At 44.9% G+C, this 25842-nt stretch overlaps 1 pseudogene; it reads right to left on the reverse strand.

Annotated features, from left to right (window-relative positions):
• Positions 1–25842, reverse strand: part of LOC139266998 (protein NLRC3-like) — a 47926-nt pseudogene that overhangs the window by 17187 nt on the left and 4897 nt on the right.

Genomic DNA, 25842 nt, shown 5'->3' on the forward strand with positions numbered 1-25842 from the left:
CAGAGGGTTGTGGGGATCTGGAACTCGCTGCCTGGAAGAGTGGTGGGTGCAGAAACCCTCACCACTTTTAAGAGATGGTTGGATGGGCTCTTAAAGTGCAGTAACCTGCAGGGTTACGGACCTCGAGCTGGTAATTGGGGTTAGACTGGATGACCTGTTGTTGGACGTGTAGGTATAATGGTAAGTACTGCAGGGAATAGAATATGGCCAGGGTGATCTTCTGGACTAGTATCGATCACCTGGATGGGTTGGAGAGCAATTTCCCAGGATTTTTTTCTCCCTAAATTGGCCTGGGTTTTATATCTGGTTTTTGCCTCTCCCAGGGGATCACATGGCTCTGGTTGGGGAGGAGTGTAGAATGTTTCAATATAAGGGGTGTTGCAGTTGTGTGAGGTAGACTGGTTGGACTGGGTGCTCTTTGCCTTGCCGTCATTGTTCATAGGTTTATATATAACCTTTAGGGCTGCTGACAAAGAGCTGTGCAGCTCTTTGTCGACCAGCGTAGGCACGATGGGCCGAAATGGCCCCCTTCCGTGCTGTAAATTTCTATGCAAGATTTTTAAAACACACTTAAAACAGAATTAAAATTTAAAACATTTTATTTGTTTAAATCATAATTAAAATTTTTTTAAATAAAATCAGAATATATTTTTAATATATAAATAACTAATTTAAATTAATGTTAAATATATAGTGTATTTTTATTAATGTGTGTTTGTGGAGTTCTCATTCATAATAATAGGAACTCCAACTTACGTAGTTCCCATTATTATGAATGAGAACACACTTTACCTAATTGGCTGCCTATAGCCATGTGACTGCAGCTCCAGCCCTGCACACGTCCTGATGTGCACACACTGCGACACGCAGTCAGTGCAGGCCTCAGGACCTGGAACTCGCATGGGTGCAGCAGCTTCAGGTCAGTGCGCAGCTTTACGTTTTTTACCCGATCGCCCGCGGGAAGGAGCCGACCGGGATTTCTGGGGCATTGTGTTTTCATCATATTTCTACACAGAGTAATGTTCTAAACACATAAGAAATAGGAGCAGGAGTAAGTCATATGGCCACTCAAGCCTGCTCCACCATTCAATGAGTTTGTGGCAAATCATCAACTTCAACTCTACTTTCCTGCCCAATCTTGATATCCCCTGATTCCCCTAGTCTCCAAAAATCTATCTACCTCAACCTTGAATAAACTCAAAACTCAGCATCCACAGCCCTCTGGGGTAGAGAATTCCAAAGATTCAGAAACTCTGAGTGAAGAAATTCCTCCTCATCTCTGACTTAAATGGCCTACCCCTTATCCTGAGACTGTGCCCCCTAGTTCTAAATACTCCAGCCATGGGAATCAACCTCTCAGCATCTACCCTGTCAATCCCCTTCAGAATCTTGTTTGTTTCAATGAGATCACCTCTCAGAGAATATAGGCCTAAACTACACAATCTCTCCTCATACAACAGCCTTCTCATCGCAGGAATCAACCTAGTGAACCTCCATTGTATCACCTCCAAGACAAGTATGTCCTTCCTTAGACAAGGAGACCAAAACTGTGCACAGTACTTCAGGTGTGGTCTCACCAAGGCTCTGTACAATTGTAGCAAGACATCCCTACTCTTATACTCCAAACCCCTGCAATAAAGGACAACATTCCATTTGCCTTCCTGTTAGCGTTAGTGTTTTCTCAGAAGAATCACTCAACACTCACAGTCGGTTCCAACGCCTGGCGGCCTCAGCGGGGAGGAAACACTCAGGACCGTATCCAGGTTTCTCTCCACAGAACAAAGGGTTACATGCACTTTTATATGTTTCACAACAGTTACAAACAGTTTACTACAGTTACACAGCCCATCACGGCTGGACACAAGCCAATCACAACGATTATAGATTACATATAGGTTCTTTTAACCCAATAGAATTCCCCTTATGTCTCAGGAACCATGTGTTCGTCTCTTGTCAGCTTGGGCTGATTGATATAGGTTCTCTCACGAGTTCTTTCTTCTTGGAGAAATAATTGGTTTATAACCTTGTTTACAGGAGATGGGTTCTCTTATCTCTTTCTTCCTGGGGAATTAATTGGTTTATGGCCTTGAATACGGGAGATGGGTTCTCTCCTCATTATTCTTATCCTGCATCCAAGGCATTCCTATAGTGGGTCTCACAGGGTTATTGCTCGGTCATTGAACATTCAACAGTTCACAGCTTGACTACCTGATTTCCCATCATGCCTGGGCAGCCATTTTATGTGTGGCCACTTTAAACTTATATGCGTTTAGATATATCTAGCAGGTGCCTAATGCCTAGTGTTCTGGTATATTCTAAAGGTGCCTACCTCCTACAACAACTCCCCCTTTCGGTAAAGGGACTAGTCCTAGTCCCCTTTTAACCGACCGTTCTGCCTTTATTAGATTTTGTGCACGGCCCGGTACTCCCTGCCTCAACGTGCTGGCCAGTCACACGGTTTCAGGAGTCCCGGTTGCTTAAATCGAATTGACAAAGGCCAAATCCTCCTGCCCCCTTATAAAACAGGCTTGTTTAGTATCCGGGGAACGGTGATTTGTCCGTCTTCGTTGTGCGTGGTGTCTGCATGCCTGGCAGGCCATTATGCCCCATGTTATTGCCAAGATCAATTGTATCCCAACCAGTATATGTGAAATTATTCGAATCCATGGGTGGATGTTCACATTTATTTCCCAGTCCCAGACCTTTCTCCACCAACTCTGACTTTGTAAGTCTACCTCGGTATCTTCTTCCAGTACTTTGATTTTAGTTTGTAGTTGGTGGTAGAGCTTTACGGATTGACCCACTCTGAGCCTCAACTCTCGTAATACTTCGGTTAGATGTGGGATAGGGACCTGATCTGGTTCGTCATAATCCTGTAAATGATCATGGAGCTGATCGGTTACCTCAATAACTTCGGACTTACGGCGCCTAACCTGGGTGATATGCGCTTGCCCGATCGCGACAGGTCGTAGTGGTGTAAAGCAAAAGTTTGGCTGTGGTATAGGGCACTGCAGGTCATTATACTGGAATGAACGCTCAGTAGTAGAAACATAGAAACATAGAAAATAGGTGCAGGAGCAGGCCATTCAGCCCTTCTAGCCTGCACCGCCATTCAATGAGTTCATGGCTGAACATGAAACTTCAGTACCCCCTTCCTGCTTTCTCGCCATAACCCTTGATCCCCCGAGTAGTAAGGACTTCATCTAACTCCCTTTTGAATATATTTAGTGAATTGGCCTCAACTACTTTCTGTGGTAGAGAATTCCACAGGTTCACCACTCTCTGGGTGAAGAAGTTTCTCCTCATCTCGGTCCTAAATGGCTTACCCCTTATCCTCAGACTGTGACCCCTGGTTCTGGACTTCCCCAACATTGGGAACATTCTTTCTGCATCTAACCTGTCTAAACCCGTCAGAATTTAAAACGTTTCTATGAGGTCCCCTCTCATTCTTCTGAACTCCAGTGAATACAATCCCAATTGATCCAATCTTTCTTGATAGGTCAGTCCCGCCATCCCGGGAATCAGTCTGGTGAACCTTCGCTGCACTCCCTCAATAGCAAGAATGTCCTTCCTCAAGTTAGGAGACCAAAACTGTACACAATACTCCAGGTGTGGCCTCACCAAGGCCCTGTACAACTGTAGCAACACTTCCCTGCCCCTGTATTCAAATCCCCTCGCTATGAAGGCCAACATGCCATTTGCTTTCTTAACCGCCTGCTGTACCTGCATGCCAACCTTCAATGACTGATGTACCATGACACCCAGGTCTCGTTGCACCTTCCCTTTTCCTAATCTGTCACCATTCAGATAATAGTCTGTCTCTCTGTTTTTACCACCAAAGTGGATAACCTCACATTTATCCACATTATACTTCATCTGCCATGCATTTGCCCACTCACCTAACCTATCCAAGTCACTCTGCAGCCTAATAGCATCCTCCTCGCAGCTCACACTGCCACCCAACTTAGTATCATCCGCAAATTTGGAGATACTGCATTTAACCCCCTCGTCTAAATCATTAATGTACAATGTAAACAGCTGGGGCCCCAGCACAGAACCTTGCGGCACTCCACTAGTCACTGCCTGCCATTCTGAAAAGTACCCGTTTACTCCTACTCTTTGCTTCCTGTCTGACAACCAGTTCTCAATCCACGTCAGCACACTACCCCCAATCCCATGTGCTTTAACTTTGCACATTAATCTCTTGTGTGGGACCTTGTTGAAAGCCTTCTGAAAGTCCAAATATACCACATCAACTGGTTCTCCCTTGTCCACTTTACTGGAAACATCCTCAAAAAATTCCAGAAGATTTGTCAAGCATGATTTCCCTTTCACAAATCCATGCTGACTTGGACCTATCATGTCACCATTTTCCAGATGCACTGCTATGACATCCTTAATAATTGATTCCATCACTTTACCCACTACTGAGGTCAGGCTGACCGGTCTATAATTCCCTGTTTTCTCTCTCCCTCCTTTTTTAAAAAGTGGGGTTACATTGGCTACCCTCCACTCCATAGGAACTGATCCAGAGTCAATGGAATGTTGGAAAATGACTGTCAATGCATCCGCTATTTCCAAGGCCACCTCCTTAAGTACTCTAGGATGCAGTCCATCAGGCCCTGGGGATTTATCGGCCTTCAATCCCATCAATTTCCCCAACACAATTTCCCGACTAATAAAGATTTCCCTCAGTTCCTCTTCCTTACTAGACCCTCTGACCCCTTTTATATCCGGAAGGTTGTTTGTATCCTCCTTAGTGAATACCGAACCAAAGTACTTGTTCAATTGATCCGCCATTTCTTTGCTCCCCGTTATGACTTCCCCTGATTCTGACTGCAGGGGACCTACGTTTGTCTTCACCAACCTTTTTCTCTTTACATACCTATAGAAACTTTTGCAATCCGCCTTAATGTTCCCTGCAAGCTTCTTCTCGTACTCCATTTTCCCTGTCCTAATCAAACCCTTTGTCCTCCTCTGCTGAGTTCTAAATTTCTCCCAGTCCCCAGGTTCGCTGCTATTTCTGGCCAATTTGTATGCCACTTCCTTGGCTTTAATACTATCCCTGATTTCCCTAGATAGCCACGGTTGAGCCACCTTCCCCTTTTTATTTTTACGCCAGACAGGAATGTACAATTGTTGTACTTCATCCATGCGGTCTCTAAGTGTCTGCCATTGCCCATCCACAGTCAACCCCCTAAGTATCATTCGCCAATCTATCCTAGCCAATTCACGCCTCATACCTTCAAAGTTACCCTTCTTTAAGTTCTGGACCATGGTCTCTGAAATTACTGTTTCATTCTCCATCCTAATGCAGAATTCCACCATATTATGGTCACTCTTCCCCAAGGGGCCTCGCACAATGAGATTGCTAATTAATCCTCTCTCATTACACAACACCCAGTCTAAGATGGCCTCCCCCCTAGTTGGTTCCTCAACATATTGGTCTAGAAAACCATCCCTTATGCACTCCAGGAAATCCTCCTCCACCGTATTGCTTCCAGTTTGGCTAGCCCAATCTATGTGCATATTAAAGTCACCCATTATAACTGCTGCACCTTTATTGCATGCACCCCTAATTTCCTGTTTGATGCCCTCCCCAACATCCCTATTACTGTTTGGAGGTCTGTACACAACTCCTACTAACGTTTTTTGCCCTTTGGTGTTCTGCAGCTCTACCCATATAGATTCCACATCATCCAAGCTAATGTCTTTCCTAACTATTGCATTAATCTCCTCTTTAACCAGCAATGCTACCCCACCTCCTTTTCCTTTTATTCTATCCTTCCTGAATGTTGAATACCCCTGAATGTTGAGTTCCCAGCCCTGATCATCCTGGAGCCACGTCTCCGTAATCCCAATCACATCATATTTGTTAACATCTATTTGCACAATTAATTCATCCACCTTATTGCGGATACTCCTTGCATTAAGACACAAAGCCTTCAGGCTTGTTTTATTAACACCCTTTGTCCTTTTAGAATTTTGCTGTACAGTGGCCCTTTTTGTTCTTTGCCTTGGGTTTCTCTGCCCTCCACTTTTCCTCATCTCCTTTCTGTCTTTTGCTTTTGGCTCCTTTTTGTTTCCCTCTGTCTCCCTGCATTGGTTCCCATCCCCCTGCCATATTAGTTTAAATCCTCCCCAACAGCACTAGCAAACACTCCCCCTAGGACATTGGTTCCAGTCCTGCCCAGGTGCAGACCGTCCGGTTTGTACTGGTCCCACCTCCCCCAGAACCGGTCCCAATGCCCCAGGAATTTGAATCCCTCCCTGCTGCACCACTGCTCAAGCCACGTATTCATCTGCGCTATCCTGCGATTCCTACTCTGACTATCATGTGGCACTGGTAGCAATCCCGAGATTACTACTTTTGAGGTCCTACTTTTTAATTTAGCTCCTAGCTCCTTAAATTCGTTTCGTAGGACCTCATCCCTTTTTTTGCCTATGTCGTTGGTACCAATGTGCACCACGACAACTGGCTGTTCTCCCTCCCATTTCAGAATGTCCTGCACCCGCTCCGAGACATCCTTGACCCTTGCACCAGGGAGGCAACATACCATAGAGACGCAGTATCTTCCCTTCCCTCCGTAGCCTGCCCTCGCGAAGTGCATGTGTGCGGGCACTATTTCTAGTACATACCCGTCGGTTCGGTTAAACCCGCACTCGTCTAGCTCCCCTCGGCCCACCAGGTGAGGGCATACTGTGATTTCCCCCTTTTGCTTGCAATCTGCTAGGGAAATCCTGGTAAGTATGTTGTTTCGACGAACGGCAGAGGTGGTGGTCAGGTAGTAATGTATGGAGACATTTTCCCGTATTATTCCGATATTCTCTCATTGGTATAGGGGGAACGGCCCTGAGGCCGGTGTGGCTATAGGGATCATCAGGACTATCCCTATCCCGGTAGTCCTACCCATCTGGCAATCTGGAATTGCTGGGTATACTCTGGTCAGTCCCTTCAGAGTACAATTATCCAGTGTCCCCCTTTGGTTAGCCAACTGAGCTAAATGTGAACTGTCTATCCAATCGGGTACTTCCCCGCGTTGGATCTGGTCGAGGTTGTGGCGGATCTGTCCCACCATCCACAGACCATAAGCGTGACAGAGTTGCCGCTGTCTTTGCTTTCCCTGTATCTTCCTGTTCTCTATCAATGAGGTGATTGATGGTTCTGGCGTGAGCTTCCAGGTCCGAGTGCCATCCAGCTGGATTTCGGCACCCTCCTTTCCTAGGTTGGCTTGGTCTTCCTGGTTTTGCTCCACCCTCTCCAATAACCCCTTCATCACCCCTCTAAGCTGTTCCACCCTCTCATTTAATCCTTGTATGTCTATCAAGTTCACTACGGAGGTCCCTGTATTGAAAACGGTAGCAACATCATTAACTATTTCCCTCTTCATCCTGGGGGCTAACCCCTGTCCCCGGAACCTACTGGCACTCATTGCATCGGCAGCCTGCTGCATTACAACTTTACTTAATACATTGTACATCTTCCTTGACTGTTCTGTACAGTATTCCAGCATCTGGATGCCTGAAATATTGATCAGAACAGGCACAATTTCATGTTTAACATTATCATACAACAGTTTCCCCTCGTTGTACATTACAATCCCATTCTCTGGTCCCTTTGTAGTTATGGGGCAAGGCAGTTCCTCGGGCAATGTAGTGATTCTTATGGGGCACGGTGTCGGAGGGGGTGAGAAACATACATAGAATGATATTGCAGCCGCCCCCACCTCCTCGTAATACCCACACAGCCCCATTCCCTTCTTGCGGATGACTGATTGCTGGGATTGTCCCGGAGGCGTGCAAATTATGCCGAAAGTACATTCATCAGGTCCTTTGATATCCCTCCGTTTAATGCATCTGCTCCTTATACCCGTGGAGCACTGTACACATACTCTTATTCTTATTAGGATTCTTATTAGGATTCACTTGTAACCATGCATTAAAATAAGTCCTGTCCTTGCTCCAGTCCTTGGCTGCTGGGATGCACATTCCGTCCGTTAAATTAAACAAGACTCCATAGTTCATGTAGTTGTTTATTTCCAGCGTGCTCTGCTGTCCGTCGGTGTTGCCCAGGGTACGTGCCTGTCGCAGGGCTATCCATATTACGAGTAGCACCTTTCGTATTCCCATTCCGGTAAGTATTATCTGTAATTTTAAACAGACGGCCTGGTCGTCACCAGGGGTTAAGTTTTTTGCTCTACGAGTGTCCCTGTCACCCTGCAAAATCAGAAGCACAAGGTTATAATCGAACCATTTCGAGCTGAATCTGTAGGGCGTGCGCCCGTGTCTTTACCCACTTAAATATTACCCAAACTCCTATTATGACCAAGGCCAAAGCTATTCCTCCAAACATCGCTGTCTGCTTTACCGTTAGGTTGGGTTTGTGGACTACACCTACCCACCGTGGGGTACATTGGCTCTATTGCCAGAGGTGATGGTGCTATGGCTGCGCACTGCACTATCCGTCTAGTCCCGTTATCTCTTCCAGCCTGTTTATCTTAGCTTTTAACTCTTCAATTTGTTTTATTGAGTATCTATTTCTTTATTGTATCAGGCAAGTATTATTACATAAGCTAGTTCTGTTTTTATTTTTGTTTCCTCTGTTAGGTGAGTCTTTTTTTTCCTATTAAGAAATCCAAATTAATAATGTTCAGTATAAAACGGCTGTCAATGGAAAGGGTTAACTCCTTTCCAGGTTTGTAAGAAGACCTGATGTCATTACGTGACTTCACGTAATCATCTGAAAAAAAGTCTTTGTGCCTTCAAAACTGGCTTCGAAATTAGGAATCCGTTAAAAACAGCATAAAGCATTCGAGTAAACTCCAATGTTTTCTTAACTTCTAATTCAAGTACTTGCCAAATAATTTTTTTTTTAATTGTTTTAAAAAAGACCACACATACAATAGCAATTTTGTTTACTGAAATTCAATTCTGTTTTTTTTTATTTCTCTCTTTCTCCTCATTATCTTCAAAACCCTCCTGCTTGTTTAGACTGTTCGGGACTTTTTTTGATAAACACTGTCCATTTTGGAAATCTTTTCAAACTGCATTGAAACTTTTTCATAATTTAAAATTCGAATCCATGTCGAGTGTTTTTTACCTCTTCCAATTTTTTTTTCCTTCTAATTAAACCAATATCTTTTTCACAGCAAACATCAACTAGTATTTAGTAAGTTATGTCTTTTTCCATTTAGTCCGTTACATCTTTTTTTTCTTTCTTCAAATTAGGTTTTGTATTTTACACGGAGGGTTCGTAACTCCATAAAGTTGTTAATTTAAAATCATTTGTTTACTTTGAAAGTGGCATCTTTATCTTTTTCTTTTTTTTCATAACTGGAATGGAGTCCAGCTTTGAGAGTTTGAGTGCTGCCTTTCGTTATCTCAAAATGCTCCAGTTTCAAAGTCGTTACTAAAGCTTGCTGTTTTTAACATTTTCCAAAAGTCCCTTTTACACCTTCGCAGATAGCTCGCCACTTGCCCAGGAGTTTGACCTGATCAGATTTAATTTAATCTTTTTCTTTTTTTTTAATCCACCTCAGTATTTTCTGTGCCTTCTCTGAATATCTCAAAATCCCAATTCAAACTTTGTAATTTCAATCTTTATTTAAAACTTTTTTTTTTGGCTAGAAGCTCTTTTTTTTTTTAAAGCATTCTTTATCTCATTCCGAGACTAAATTTATGTCTTTCAACCCAATCAATCATTGCATGTTTTCTTTCAGCAAGTAAGTGAGCGTGTCAAATAAATCTTTTGCTCAACAAACCTATCCTTTATTTGTTTATTTTCCTAGCTCCGTAACTTATCATCCGAATAAATCCACACCTGCGTTTCTAACTTAAATGTCTTAAAACTTCCCACATACAGGACAAAATTACAAAGGGTTAAAAAAAGACTTTCACTCTGTTTCTAAAATAAACAGACACTTGCATTCCTCTTCCAACCAGGCTTTCGGAACATGAAAACATAAAAAAATTCATTCTGCAGTCAAAAATCACACAGACACTTCTCACTCAACGATCAGACATTTACAACAGTCTCTCTTCTTGTTTTGGCCGGCTCTATTTTTGGATCCATGACCTTTCAGGGAATTCGTAGTTTTATCTAAATAATTCCTCACATAACTAGTTCCTGAGGATTCCACCCTGCTTTAATCATTTTTTCAATTAGCTTCTTTTGTTTTTCCGCCAGGTGGCGGGTAAGCGACCCTTCTGGTCCCCACTCGAGTTTACTTGTTTTCATGGCCATTCCTGGGTAGGACTAGTACCGTTAGGAATCTTCTCTGAGGTCCGCTTTCTTTCTAGCGCGACTTGTAGTAAACTGTCTCTTGGCTACTGTCAGGTCACAAGTTCTGCTGTTACACAAACTTATACAATTCTTAAAACGCATTTAAGCAATTCCCGCAGTGCTTACGTTAACCTTAACGACTACCTACCACCGCTCAGCCCGTTGGTCCGACCCTGTTCACAGGTTTGGATTCCGTTAGCCGCTGTACACCGCTTGGTTCTACCCCGGGGTATTTCAAATTACACTACTGGGTCCAGAAGATGTCTCTCGGTATCACGATCCCACGGTCTAAGTGTGTTCCCTACGCCTACTTGGTTCCTGGCCATCACGTGGGACAAAAGTCCTCTTAATTCAGGCTCAGGCTAGGCGTTTGAGATATTAGACCGTCTCCTCGTGTCGATCAACCAGCTTCCACCTTCCGCACCCTTTATACTTAAAAATCGTTTTTTTTTATACTCACCCGGGTTTTTCCAAGGGCGTCCAGCGACTCCGGGAAATCCTGCCGACTACGCCACTGTTAGCGTTAGTGTTTTCTCAGAAGAATCACTCAACACTCAGAGTCGGTTCCAACGCCTGCCGGCCTTTATTACGCTCAGCGGGGAGGAAAACTCAGGACCGTATCCAGGTTTCTCTCCACAGAACAAAGGGTTACATTCACTTTTATATGTTTCACAACAGTTACAAACAGTTTACTACAGTTACACAGCCCATCACGGCTGGACACAAGCCAATCACAACGATTATAGATTACATATAGGTTCTTTTAACCCAATAGAATTCCCCTTATGTCTCAGGAACCATGTGTTCATCTCTTGTCAGCTTGGGCTGATTGATATAGGTTCTCTCACTAGTTCTTTCTTCTTGGAGAAATAATTGGTTTATAACCTTGTTTACAGGAGATGGGTTCTCTTATCTCTTTCTTCCTGGGGAATTAATTGGTTTATGGCCTTGAATACGGGAGATGGGTTCTCTCCTCATTATTCTTATCCTGCATCCAAGGCATTCCTATAGTGGGCCTCACAGGGTTATTGCTCAGTCATTGAACATTCAATAGTTCACAGCTTGACTACCTGATTTCCCATCATGCCTGGGCAGCCATTTTATGTGTGGCCACTTTAAACTTATATGCGTTTAGTTATATCTAGCAGGTGCCTAATGCCTAGTGTTCTGGTATATTCTAAAGGTGCCTACCTTTTACAACACTTCCTCATTGCTTGCTGTACTGCATGCTAGCTTTATGTTTCTTGCACAAGGAGACTCAAATCTCTCTGAACCCCAGAGAGTGGTTAGTTCTGTTGTGAGAATATCTTGAGATGAGATGGAACACGTTCTGACAGCTGTGTGTCATTCTGTGCTGTGTAATTATACCTCCTTGTTGTACTATGCCAAGTTCTGTTCTCCACAATATAAACATGACAGTGGCAATGGACAAGGTGCAGAAAGATTTACTAGGATGATAACAGAACTGAGAGGAGATACATAGGCAGGCTGATGGGTGGCCTAATAAAAGTGCTTAATATAATGAATGAGGTTTGATAGGGTAGACTTGTGAATAAAGGCAGTCACCAATAAATCCAATAGATAATTCAGGAGAAACTTCTTTACCCATAGAGTGGTTAGAATGTGGAACTCACCACTATGAGGAGTAGTTGAGGTGAATAGATTAGATGCATTGAAGGGGAAGCTAGATAAACACATGAGGGAGAAACGAATAGGAGGATATGCTGCTAGGTTTAAATGAAGGGGGCTGGGAGGAGGTGAATGTGGAGACCAGTTGGGATGAATGGCCTGTTTCTGCGCTACAGTCTATGGGCTGGATTTTAACACCAAAAAAAACAGGTCGGTTGAGGTTGGGTAAAAGGCTAAAGAAAATTTACATTTCAAACCGAACCCCAACCCGTCCACTTCTGGGTTTAATAGAGACAGGATGAGGGGTGGGCAGCCAATCCGTTCCCAGGAGGCAGGTTGGCAATTTAAATATTTTTATTAGGCTGACAAACTCTGGTGAAATCTGTAGCATACCAGGTTTCACAGGAAACAGGAAACCCAGCAGCTGAAGGGAGGAGGGGGCAGTACTGGGGAGAAGATAATTGTTCTTACAGCACTCTTTGTGGTCTAGGAGGAGCTCTGGCTCCCCCAATCTCCTGACATATACAACTGATCAGACCCCTCCCTCCCCCCACGGTAACTAGCTGGTCCTGAGGTCTGTTCCAGAGTGATCACCACCCGACTGAAGCCAAGCCGTCAATCATGCTGACTATCGGGGAAACTTACAAGGACAAAGACACTGCTGGGGAGTTGAAACAACAGCATACAGGGAGTTTCGGACTTCTCCTCCGAAACAGTCCCCCCCACCCCGCTACCTACCCCTGTTAAAATCCAGACCTGTCAATTTTATTTGCTTATTTTTACATCTCGTCACCATGTTTCCAACATTTTACAGGCTAGAGCTCGAGGGGTACTGAAAACCCAATATCTGTTGCTCAGGGTGCTGAGCTTTTTCTGTGAGTGAGGGCACATGCCATGAGTGTATTAGTTTCACAGTGTATCAGTATCCCACCCAGTGTCTATAGGGTTTCACAGTGTATCAGGATCCTGCCAGGTGTGTATTAGTTTCACAGTGCATCAGGATCCCACCCAGTGTGTATGGGGTTTCACAGTGTATCAGGATCCCGCCAGGTGTGTATGGGGTTTCACAGTGTATCAGGATCCTGCCAGGTGTGTATGGGGTTTCACAGTGTATCAGGATCCTGCCAGGTGTGTATGGGGTTTCACAGTGTATCAGGATCCTGCCAGGTGTGTATGGGGTTTCACAGTGTATCAGGATCCTGCCAGGTGTGTATTAGTTTCACAGTGTATCAGGATCCCACCCAGTGTGTATGGGGTTTCACAGTGTATTAGGATCCTGCCAGGTGTGTATGGGGTTTCACAGTGTATCAGGATCCTGCCAGGTGTGTATGGGATTTCACAGTGTATCAGGATCCTGCCAGGTGTGTATGGGGTTTCACAGTGTATCAGGATCCTGCCAGGTGTGTATGGGGTTTCACAGTGTATCAGGATCCTGCCAGGTGTGTATGGGGTTTCACAGTGTATCAGGATCCTGCCAGGTGTGTATGGGGTTTCACAGTGTATCAGGAGCCTGCCAGGTGTGTATGGGGTTTCACAGTGTATCAGGATCCTGCCAGGTGTGTATGGGGTTTCACAGTGTATCAGGATCCTGCCAGGTGTGTATGGGGTTTCACAGTGTATCAGGATCCTGCCAGGTGTGTATGGGGTTTCACAGTGTATCAGGATTCTGCCAGGTGTGTATGGGGTTTCACAGTGTATCAGGATCCTGCCAGGTGTGTATGGGGTTTCACAGTGTATCAGGATCCTGCCAGGTGTGTATGGGGTTTCACAGTGTATCAGGATCCTGCCAGGTGTGTATGGGGTTTCACAGTGTATCAGGATCCTGCCAGGTGTGTATGGGGTTTCACAGTGTATCAGGATCCTGCCAGGTGTGTATGGGGTTTCACAGTGTATCAGTATCCCACCCAGTGTCTATAGGGTTTCACAGTGTATCAGGATCCTGCCAGGTGTGTATGGGGTTTCACAGTGTATCAGGATCCTGCCAGCTGTGTATTAGTTTCACAGTGTATCAGGATCCCACCCAGTGTGTATGGGGTTTCACAGTGTATTAGGATCCTGCCAGGTGTGTATGGGGTTTCACAGTGTATCAGGATCCTGCCAGGTGTGTATGGGATTTCACAGTGTATCAGGATCCTGCCAGGTGTGTATGGGGTTTCACAGTGTATCAGGATCCTGCCAGGTGTGTATGGGGTTTCACAGTGTATCAGGATCCTGCCAGGTGTGTATGGGGTTTCACAGTGTATCAGGATCCTGCCAGGTGTGTATGGGGTTTCACAGTGTATCTGGATCCTGCCAGGTGTGTATGGGGTTTCACAGTGTATCAGGATCCTGCCAGGTGTGTATGGGGTTTCACAGTGTATCAGGATCCTGCCAGGTGTGTATGGGGTTTCACAGTGTATCAGGATCCTGCCAGGTGTCTATGGGGTTTCACAGTGTATCAGGATCCTGCCAGGTGTGTATGGGGTTTCACAGTGTATCAGGATCCTGCCAGGTGTGTATGGGGTTTCACAGTGTATCAGGATCCTGCCAGGTGTGTATGGAGTTTCACAGTGGATCAGGATCCTGCCAGGTGTGTATGGGGTTTCACAGTGTATCAGGATCCTGCCAGGTGTGTATGGGGTTTCACATCATATCAGGATCCTGCCAGGTGTGTATGGGGTTTCACAGTGTATCAGGATCCTGCCAGGTGTGTATGGGGTTTCACATCATATCAGGATCCTGCCAGGTGTGTATGGGGTTTCACAGTGTATCTGGATCCTGCCAGGTGTGTATGGGGTTTCACAGTGTATCAGGATCCTGCCAGGTGTGTATGGGGTTTCACAGTGTATCAGGATCCTGCCAGGTGTGTATGGGGTTTCACAGTGTATCAGGATCCTGCCAGGTGTCTATGGGGTTTCACAGTGTATCAGGATCCTGCCAGGTGTGTATGGGGTTTCACAGTGTATCAGGATCCTGCCAGGTGTGTATGGGGTTTCACAGTGTATCAGGATCCTGCCAGGTGTGTATGGAGTTTCACAGTGGATCAGGATCCTGCCAGGTGTGTATGGGGTTTCACAGTGTATCAGGATCCTGCCAGGTGTGTATGGGGTTTCACATCATATCAGGATCCTGCCAGGTGTGTATGGGGTTTCACAGTGTATCAGGATCCTGCCAGGTGTGTATGGGGTTTCACATCATATCAGGATCCTGCCAGGTGTGTATGGGGTTTCACATCATATCAGGATCCTGCCAGGTGTGTATGGGGTTTCACAGTGTATCAGGATCCTGCCAGGTGTGTATGGGGTTTCACAGTGTATCAGGATCCTGCCAGGTGTGTATGGGGTTTCACAGTGTATCAGGATCCTGCCAGGTGTGTATGGGGTTTCACAGTGTATCAGGATCCTGCCAGGTGTGTATGGGGTTTCACAGTGGATCAGGATCCTGCCAGGTGTGTATGGGGTTTCACAGTGTATCAGGATCCTGCCAGGTGTGTATGGGGTTTCACATCATATCAGGATCCTGCCAGGTGTGTATGGGGTTTCACATCATATCAGGATCCTGCCAGGTGTGTATGGGGTTTCACAGTGTATCAGGATCCTGCCAGGTGTGTATGGGGTTTCACATCATATCAGGATCCTGCGAGGTATAGCCAGCAATATAGCATCTGCACATTTACCAACAATTCAAAAATCAGAGATAACTGTACCTTGAATTTCTGGGGAATAGTTGAGGATTGATGTGAAATCCAAAGGATGTTTAATTCTGTTCCCTCGGCCTTTGAACTTCTGATTCCCAGATTCTGGCCACCTCTACACAATTGGCTACAGTCAAACATTCTGATCCTCAGCAGTGAAATGCACGGCTGAAATCTCCATTTCATCACTTACCTTTCAGGTGACTGGGTACTTCGGTAAACCTCGTGCGATGTTCATGTCATCAGATGGATCAAAACCTGTTTAATTCAATTACATTTCATGAAATCATATCTGTGCAATATTACAGTAAAATTTGCAGTGTTTTAACCTGAGAGTGAATTCAGTAAGGATGATTTTACCGTACCGTGTTCCTCTATTTCTTTCAGAATTATGTCCACCTTTGGTACCTCATGGCGCATTTTCACAAAGGATTCCCACATCACCCTTCCGGCCGGAGAGCCTTTCTCCATCACCAGATTTAGGAGAAGTTTGGAACTGTCCGCCCGGTTTCCCTTCTCCGCGAGTTCAGTGACTTCCTGTAAAGTGTAACAATGAATATATTGAGGAGCGGAGTGAAAGAGAAACACTGAGAAAGTTTATCTGGCCATTATCACATTGCTGTTGGTGGGAGCTTGCTGTGCGCAAGTTGGCTGCCGCATTCCTCACATTACAACAGTGACAGCACACCAACAGTACTTCATTGGCTGCAAAGCACTTTGAGATGACTGGTGGTCATGAAAGGCGCTATAGAAATGCAAGTCTTTCTATCTTTCATCTTGATTCAACCATTAGTGGGAAATAAATGAGATAAATGTCAAACAGAAATCAGAAGCATTGTTCTCAGAGTGAGGAATTACTGACAATTCGCGGTAGGTTTAATGGGATTAGTATTCTCTATTCATCATTGTCCAACATAACATCAGATTACTGATTAACAATATGATTCACTTGCTTCTCACACTCTGATTTACTGAGAAATAAAACAGCAGCGAATCAGAACTCCAGTGTCAGGGAAGGGTTGATTCTGAAATGAGGGAAGCAGCTAGGAGAAATTACACCGACTAATCGGCCAATTACAACAATGGTGAAAAATCCAATCACGTGTTTCCTCAGGCACACAATGTTTTATTTACTCGCTGCCGGTATGAAACCTCAGTAACCGGGAGCACGTGTCCAGCAATGGATAGTCAGGACTTCCTTCAACAACTTACATTTATACACGGCTTTCAATATACACCATCGTTCCAGAGTGTTTCACAGAGGCGGAAGCAGACAATGAACCGAGACAAAGCAGGAGAAATGAGCAGAGGTGGCCAGAAGTGAGGGGAACGGTTAGGTTTAAAGAGGAGAGACAGAGGGGAGGATGGAGTAAATGCCGTGAACCCTCGGCCACCAGTGGTGGTGTGAAGGAGGGGGTGCAAACGAGATCAGAGACCGAGAGGTCCAGTGGCACGGGATGTCGTAGAGCTGGAGGAGGTTACAGAGTCGGGAAGGTCGGTTATTTAAAGAGCAGAATGGGAATTTTAAAACGGAGGCTTCCGAGGACCGGGAGCCATTAAAGGCGAGTGAGCACACGGATGATATCTGAATGAAAGCTGGGTATCAGCAGGATTTTGGCGTAGCTGAAGATTACAGAAGGTGCAAGGTGGGAGGTCGGCCAAGAGAGCAGTCTGGTGTGGATGTAACAAGGGCAAGGATGAGTTTTCAGCAGGAGATGGGCAGAGGCAGGGGCGTGGCAATGTTACTGAGAGAGAAGTAGGGGATGTTTGTGATGGCGAGTATATGGGTTGGAAGTTCAGATTGAGGTTGGACACCGAGATTGCGGATAGACTGGCTCAGTATCAGGCAGTGGCCGGGGAGGGGAATAAAATCAAGTGACGAGGAGACAGGGATTGTGGTGGGGGTAGCAGCCTACAACAACAACTTGTATTTATATAGCGCCTTTAACATAGTGAAACGCCCCAAGGCATTTCACAGGAGTGTTAGGAGACAAAATATGACAAAGCCACATAAGGAGAAATTAGCGCAGGTGCCCAAAAGCTTGATCAAAGAGGTAGGTTTTAAGGAGTGTCTTGAAGGAAGAAAGAGAGCGATAGAAAGGTTTAGGGAGGGAGTTCCGGAGCTTTGGGCCCAGGCAACAGAAGGCACGGCCACCGATGGTTGAGCGATTTATAATCAGGAAAGCTCAAGGGGTCAGAATTAGAGGAGTGCAGACATCTCGGGGGTGTTGTGGGGCTGAAGGACATCACAGAGATAGGGAGGGACGAGACCATGGAGGGATTTGAAAAGGATGCAAATTTTGAAATTGAGGCGTTGCTTAACCAGGAGCCAATGTAGGTCAGCGAGCAAGAGATGATGGGCGAGCGGGACTTGGTGCGAGTTAGGACATGGGCAGACCAGTTTTAGATCACCTCTAGTTTACCTAGGGTACAGATGTGGGAGACATTGGCAACAGTCTTCTCAGTGTTTAACTGGAGGAAAATGGGGAGTGACGTTCCAAACCATTTACCCAGTTGTGTTCAGTTTTGGAAACTCAATTATTGGAAGGAAATAAAAGCAATTGAAACACTGCTCAGCAGGTTCAATGGGGATATGGAATCCCTGTTCGAGGGAAGTTGAGAATTTAATTTCTGAAAGTTTATAAATAAATAAATGTTTACAGATTGTTTCCACTGTTGGTCAGAGGCCAAAATTTAGATTCATTCGAAGTATTAAGGGGGAGGAACGATACATTTATTTCCGGACATGGCAGTGAGAATGTACAATTTACTCCCACAAACTGTTGCGGAAGTAAGTTGGTAAATTATGAGATAATTCGATTTATTTTGGAGAAAAAGCAATGTTACGATTTCATGGAGTAAACACGTTATTAGGATTAGACTGGGTGGGATATTAACGGTAATGGACAGTGAGCAGGAGGTTGGGATCAGACTGGGTGGGATATTAATGGTAATGGACAGTGTGCAGCAGGTTGGGATTAGACTGGGTGGGATATTAATGGTAATGGACAGTGCGCAGCAGGTTGGGATTAGACTGGGTGGGATATTAATGGTAATGGACAGTGAGCAGGAGGTTGGGATCAGACTGGGTGGGATATTAATGGTAATGGACAGTGAGCAACAGGTTGGGATTAGACTGGGTGGGATATTAATGGTAATGGACAGTGCGCAGCAGGTTGGGATTAGACTGGGTGGGATATTAATGGTAATGGGCAGTGAGCAGGAGGTTGGGATCAGACTGGGTGGGATATTAATGGTAATGGACAGTGAGCAGGAGGTTGGGATCAGACTGGGTGGGATATTAATGGTAATGGACAGTGAGCAACAGGTTGGGATTAGACTGGGTGGGATATTAATGGTAATGGGTAGTCTGCAAATTAATGGAGGGGTAGGATTAGGAGGAGCTAGTATGTAAATTGGTCATGCTCTCACTGGAAAAGAGAAGGTTGAGAGGCGCTTTGGTCAGGGCACTTTTCTAGATGTTGGGTGTGTTCACATTTCCCTATACATATCCCTATACATATCCCTATACATTCCAAAGGGGGAATTCCTTTGCGCCCCGTTCCACTAACCCTAACTGAGACTGTCAGATGGATTCAGAGCCAAACTATCGCGAGAGGAGGGGGGTCAATACAAATACGAGAGAGGAAAGGCGGGTCAAAAGAGGGATCACGGAGATCAGGAGGAGTATCATACCGTTACCACGTGAACGACCACGGGGAGGTCACCAAGTGGGAGAGTGCTGGAGACCCCATTAGTCAGACGTTCCAGGGATGGTAACAACCAACCTACGACCGTGGAAAGGAACCCCCATTCTTAGCCCTGACCAATACCTCGGGGATTGGGAGGCCAACCGGGGACATATGTCTCACCCGAAATGACACCAGTAACAAGGGACATATCATAGGGTACAGCAAATGCCCAAACAGTCTCAACATCACCACAGGTGCACGAGTCACCATCCTCTCCCACCTTCCAAATAAAACAGGTGGAGGTTTGTGGGCCCAGTCCTGGGACCCGGAAGCAATATATCAGAAAGCAGCTTTTAACGGCACGTATTTCATGTGCAGTCATAAGGCATATCCTTGGTTGCCCAGGTGATGGCCAGGGTTCTGTTATCTGGGATTATGTGGTGCCATTTGTGCGGCAAGTACGTACCCTGGCGGAAGCACATGCCTCCAGCCGATACAAGCGAGCCATCACCCCCGCCGACAAGTTCTTTGGGGTCATGATGTTCCCAATCAGGATAGGACGTCTCATGGATGAAGTACAGAACCTAGAGATGATATTGGAACAGATAGCTAACAATACTGCTGAAGTTCTGGAGGGCATCACAGCTGAAATGGTAGCAATAAGGACCGTAGCATTACAAAACCGAATGCCCTCAATTACCTGTTAGATGAGAAAGGGGGAACGTGTGCCCTGATAGGATCTGAATGTTGCACTTACATTCCTGATAGTTCAGAAAACATAACCAATCTCGCTGATCACATAAGAAGGGAGGTGAAGAAGTTATCCACACCAGCAGAAGGATCTAGCTGGGTTGATGGGCTATCAGATGGAGATCCTATCTAATGCATGGGCAATTATTCTCATCGTAGTAATAATTACCTGTTGTTTGATTGTTGGTTGCCTTAACCTTTGTTGTAAATAATGATGGCAAGGTTAGCAAACCCTCTTGTGGTCAAGGGCTCCCGGGTTATGATCCAACGAACTAAAGAACTACTCGACACTAACAACAATATGATTCAGGAAATAGAGTGTGAACGGATGAATGCGATACTCCTAGAATGATCCTAAGTGTTATCATGGAATGATAAAAGGGGGGAATGTGAATGTTTAAAAATGTATAAAGTCGAGAAGTTGAGAACGTGGGAATTATATATGGACAGTATAAGCTAACAAAGAATTCATGGAGGAATAGCCATGAAAATCTCAGACTCGAGACTGCGAAATGTTACAACACTAACACATATTGAAACAAAACCCACAGCTTGCAGAAAAACCTCAAGGTCTTATTAAATCATGTTATTAACCTGAAACATTAATAGAAGGTCTTTGTTTAAAATCAGACCATACTTAGGTTGGCTTATGAGTGGACAAAGGGAAAGAGGGATCAAAAGGGATAGGCTGAACGAGGATGTCACTCTAGCCCTATCTTGTTATCTTTTGCCGAAAATGTATAACTGCCGTCCCTTTACAATGTAACGTCACTTTGTCTGTAGGAAGTGAGTGCGTTCTATCAGAGTTGCATTCCTTCTGTCCGATAAGGTCCCCGATCGGGATTTCCTTTTTAAATAAAAGCTTGCTTTGTTTAAAGCACAAGCGGTATTCGTTTCAGTAATTTTGCTGAACCAGATTGAGAGAAAAGAATCTACATTTACATTGTCATCGCTGATTCACTTTGTCCAGTATAGTAGAAACAGAGCTTGCACTCGTGGGGGTGGTAAATTCAAAACTAATCTGCAGAAACAATATTTCAGTGAGCGACTGGTTAATCTGGGGAATGGGCTCCCTAGGGAGATGGTGGAAACCGTTAGTATTGATTCAATAAAAGGCAAATTAGATATACTTGTTTCAGAAACTAACATTTTTGAATTGAAGTATAAAAGTAATTTGAGATATGACATGTGGTAAGTGCAGCATGGTTGGGAGGAACAGATGACTTTGGATCTATGGTCGCGAAGCTCTCCACCTCTGGAGTTTCCCTCACCTCATGTCTGGATCTGTTGTAGACTAATTGTTAGAGATCGATTAGTCAACAATTCCACAATCACTAGCTTTCGATACCAGGATTTTAGAAGGGGAATTATATAGAGCTTATTTCATCAAGAAACTCTTTTGTTCCTATGTTAGAATATTTTGTCAGCTGTGTGATGTTAGAATAATCTAAACTCATCCTGTGTCCCACCCACTTAAGTGATATTCTTGTCCGCTGAAATGGTCCTCGCCTGTTAACCAGAGACCCAGTCCCTCCACACACTCTTCAATCACCTGTTCCAGTCTGTCCCGCTAGAATTTCATCAACTGGAACAGTTGGTGATCGTCGCACTCTCTCAAGAGCTCAGTGAATGTAGAGTTCGGTTCTGTGAACACAAATGGCCTCATTAACACACCTTCTGGAAACCCATATACACCGCATGTTCTACATTCCATCAATCTATCTATTCATAAAGACAGTGAGCAAATTTGTCAATCACGACTTGTCTGTAACTTATCAGTTCCAGCCTCCTCTGATCATCCCCTGTATCTGTAAATATTCACTAATTCCACCTCGAAATACAGATTCTAGAGGTTTGCCCCCATCTCAACTGTTCGATAGCCTTCAAAATCCTTTTCCTTCTCGGTGCTGTGATCTATTAACTATGAGACAGGCCTTGGGTTTGAATGGGACTCGGAACAAAAATGTTTTATTTCCCTTCCTATTCCATAAATGCAAGCATATAGATTCTATCTTAAATAAGTGTCTTTACATCGAAAAACATCCCAAGATGCTTCAAAGAAACTTAAATTGGTCAGAAGATGGGGCTGAACAAAAGGAGGTAGAAACAAATGGTTGGTAAAAGAAGTGTGCCTTAAGGAATGCCCTGAATGAGCAGGGGGAGGGGGAGGGAGGGGGAGGAATCGCAGAGTCAATACACAAGGGCACAGCTGCATGGATAGGTTGAGGAGAGGGTGAAATGTACAAGAGGCCCGAGTTGGCGAATGGAACATTCTCAGGGCGGGGGCTTGTGGGACTGGCAGATGCAGAGAGAGAGGGATGGGGACATGAATGGATTGAAGCATAAGGAGGAGCACATTTTGAAAAAGATTGGTGATGGGCCCTACCTGTGGGTAATTTCAGTAATTACTGTTTATATAAAGATTGGTGATGGGTCCTACCTGTGGGTAATTTCAGTTATTACTGTTTATATAAAGATTAGTGATGGGTCCTACCTGTGGGTAATTTCAGTAATTACTGTTTATATAAAGATTAGTGATGGGTCCCCCTCCTGGTGGGTAATTTCAGTACTTAATTATATGAAGATTAACGATCAGGAACCTCTTATCTGTGTGAAATGCAGTTTCTGCCTTGAACCGGGTTCCATCTGAAACATTCCTTCAGTTTGAAACTCTCTAAAGGGAGTGGCCTCTCTTTATCTGCCAGTTTGACAAATAACCGCCTCATTGAAGTGAAATGATTTCAAGGAAAGCACTCATCTCTGTTCCATTCTCCCACCTAATTCACATCCATTCCTACCTGACAAACTGATATTGCTGCATTAAACAGTAATTCATTATTAATGGGGTAAATTTCATCTCCGAAGTTGCTCCGATGAGCTGTCTGGATCGCATGCAGTCCGGCCTCAGGTAACCAGATTTCCCAGACGTTCGGCACGGAGAGATAATTGGCCAGTCTGAATGTGTTAACTCTTTACTGAGCTGAACTGTGTGTTCTGTCTGAACTGTTGGTCTCACCTTTGATCAGTTAAATAAAACTGTACTGAACACCAAAAGGTTCAGAGAGAGTCAATAAAACATTCATACCGAGTTAGGAGGGCAGTGCTTCATAACCTGGTCTGTCTTAACGGGAAGTCATGTTTGACAAATTTGCTGGAGTTCTTTTGAAGATGTAATGAACAGGGTGGATAAAGGGGAACAATTGGATGTGGTGTATTTGGGCTTCCAGAAGGCTTTTGACAAGGTGCCACGTAAAAAGGTTACTGCACAAGATAAAAGTGCACGGGGTTGGGGATAATATATTAGCATGGATAGAGGATTGGCTAACTAACAGAGAGTTGGGATAAATGGTTAATTCTCCGGTTGGCAACCAGTAACTAGTGGGGTGCCACAGGGATCAGTGCTGGGACCCCAACTATTTACAATCTATATAAACGACTTGGAAGAAGGGACCGAGTGTAACGTAGCCAAGTTTGCTGGCGACACAAAGATGGGAGGAAAAGCAATGTGTGAGGAGGACACAAACAATCTGCAAAAGGACATAGACAGGCTAAGTGAGTGGGCAATAATTTTGCAGATGGAGTATAATGTTGGAAAGTGTGAGATCACGCACTTTGGCAGAAAAAAAATCAAAGAGCAAGTTATTATTTAAGTGGAGAAAGATTGTAAAGTGTTGCAGTACAGCAGGACCTGGGGGTACTTGTGCATGAAACACAAAAGGATAATGCGCAGGTACAGCAAGTGATCAGGAAGGCCAATGGTATCTTGGCCTTTATTGCAAAGGGGATGGAAAAGCAGGGAAGTCTTGCTACAGTTATACAGGGTATTGGTGAAGCCACATCTGGAATACTGCATGCAGTTTTGGTTTCCATATTTACGAAAGGATATACTTGCTGTGAGGCAGTTCAGAGAAGGTTCAACTAGGCTGATTCCGGGGATGAGGGAGGTGACTTATGATGAAAGGTTGAGTAGGTTGGGCCTCTACTCATTGACATTCAGAAGAATCAGGGGTGATCTTATCGAAACGTATAAGATTGAGGGGGCTTGACAAGGTGGATGCAGAGAGGATGTTTCCACTGATGGAGATTAGATCTAGCGGGCATGATCTTAGAATATGGGGCCGCCCATTTAAAACAGATGAAGAGAAATTTCTTCTGAGGGTTGTGGATCTGTGGAATTCACTGCCTCAGAGCTGTGGAAGCTGGGATATTGAATAAATTTAAGACAGAAAGAGACAGTTTCTGAAACGATAAGGGGTTATGGGGAACGGGCAGGGAACTGGAGCTGAGTCCATGATCAGATCAGCCATGATCGTATTAAATGGCAGAGCAGGCTCAAGGGGCCGTATGGCCTATTCCTGTTCCTATTTCTTATGTTCTGTTAACTGTGAGTTCTACAATAGGGAGGAGACACCTCCTGTCAAGGATGGGGTAAATCCACACAGTTCGTGTTCCCGCTTTCTGTCCCACAAATGCTTTAAAATATTTCTGTGGGGAGACTGGGGGAAACCCGGACTGGGTTTAACCCTGAAATCCCCTGTGTACAATGGACTGCCCTCAGTCACAGTCGGAGCCCACACTCAATAGCTGCCTCCCCGACGCTGGGGAACAAATCAGACAGCGGGAAACAGGCTTTAGAGGAAGAGTGAAGGTAAAAATGGAAGAGTAAAACACAGCAATGAAGCTGAGAATACACGTTAACCTCACCTCGGTCACGAAACGATGTTGTCTCTGTTTCCGAGTAGATTTTGCGAGTTATATCCTTATTGTTTCACTGCAATCAATCAGGTTGTTTGATTTGAGCAAGTCACAAATTGTGAGTTTGATCTGCGCCTTGCTCGGTGAGATTCAGAGCTCCGCCCTCTGTGTGAAAGTTGCTGCCAGCCCTCAGGGTTGTTTAAACTGAAACATTCCGCATTCGCTTCAGAACAGGGAGCGGCCTTTCTCATCAAATCAAATCCAACCGGTTTGACAATTCGCTGCCACTTCACCTGTGAACAGATGTGATTATAGATTTTCATTTATGTCTTGTTCCAGGGAAGTTCAGTGAAACAGAGATTTGCTAAATGTCGCGGGGCACTCCTACCCTTTGTAATTTTAGGTAATTACTCTTTATATAACGGTCAGCAACTGGTTTTAGCACCTGTGGGAAAGGTGTTTTCAGCCCGGAAACCGGTTTCCAGCTAAAACATTCCTGAATCAGTTTCTCTCCAAAGGGAGCGGCCGCTCGCATTTTCTCTTCAGCCAGTCTGACAATATCCGCCTCATTAACGTTAACTTTCTTCAGTAAAAACCCAAGGTCCTGCTCCATTCTCCCACCTAATTCACACATATTTCTGACTGAGTTAAACTGACATTTCTCGGTTATACAGCCTTTCGTTATTATAATTAACCGGGGTAAGTTTTATCTCCGAAGTTGCTGTGACTGGGTCGCGCTCAGTCCGGCCTCAGGTAACCCGAGGCTGATTTTCCCGGTGCTCGGCACAGAGCGATAATCGGTCAGTCTGAGAGCGTTAACCCTTTACTGAGCTGAACTGTGTGTTTGGTCTGAACTGCTGGTCCCGCCTTTGATCAGTTAAACAAAAAGGTACTGGGCACCAATCGGTTCAGTGAGAGAGTCAATAAAACATTCATACCGAGTTAGAAGGACACAGGTTCCCAACCCTGTCTGTCTGAACTGCGAATTCTGCAATAGGGAGGAGGCGACACTGGGCTAAATCCCCAGAGTCCGTGTTCCTGCTTTTTGTCCCACAACCGCTTTAAAATGTGTCTGTGGGGAGACCCGCAGTGGGTTTAACCCTGAAATCCCCGGTGTAAAA

This window comes from Pristiophorus japonicus, chromosome 7, assembly GCF_044704955.1.
Source record: "Pristiophorus japonicus isolate sPriJap1 chromosome 7, sPriJap1.hap1, whole genome shotgun sequence".
Taxonomy (NCBI): domain Eukaryota; kingdom Metazoa; phylum Chordata; class Chondrichthyes; family Pristiophoridae; genus Pristiophorus; species Pristiophorus japonicus.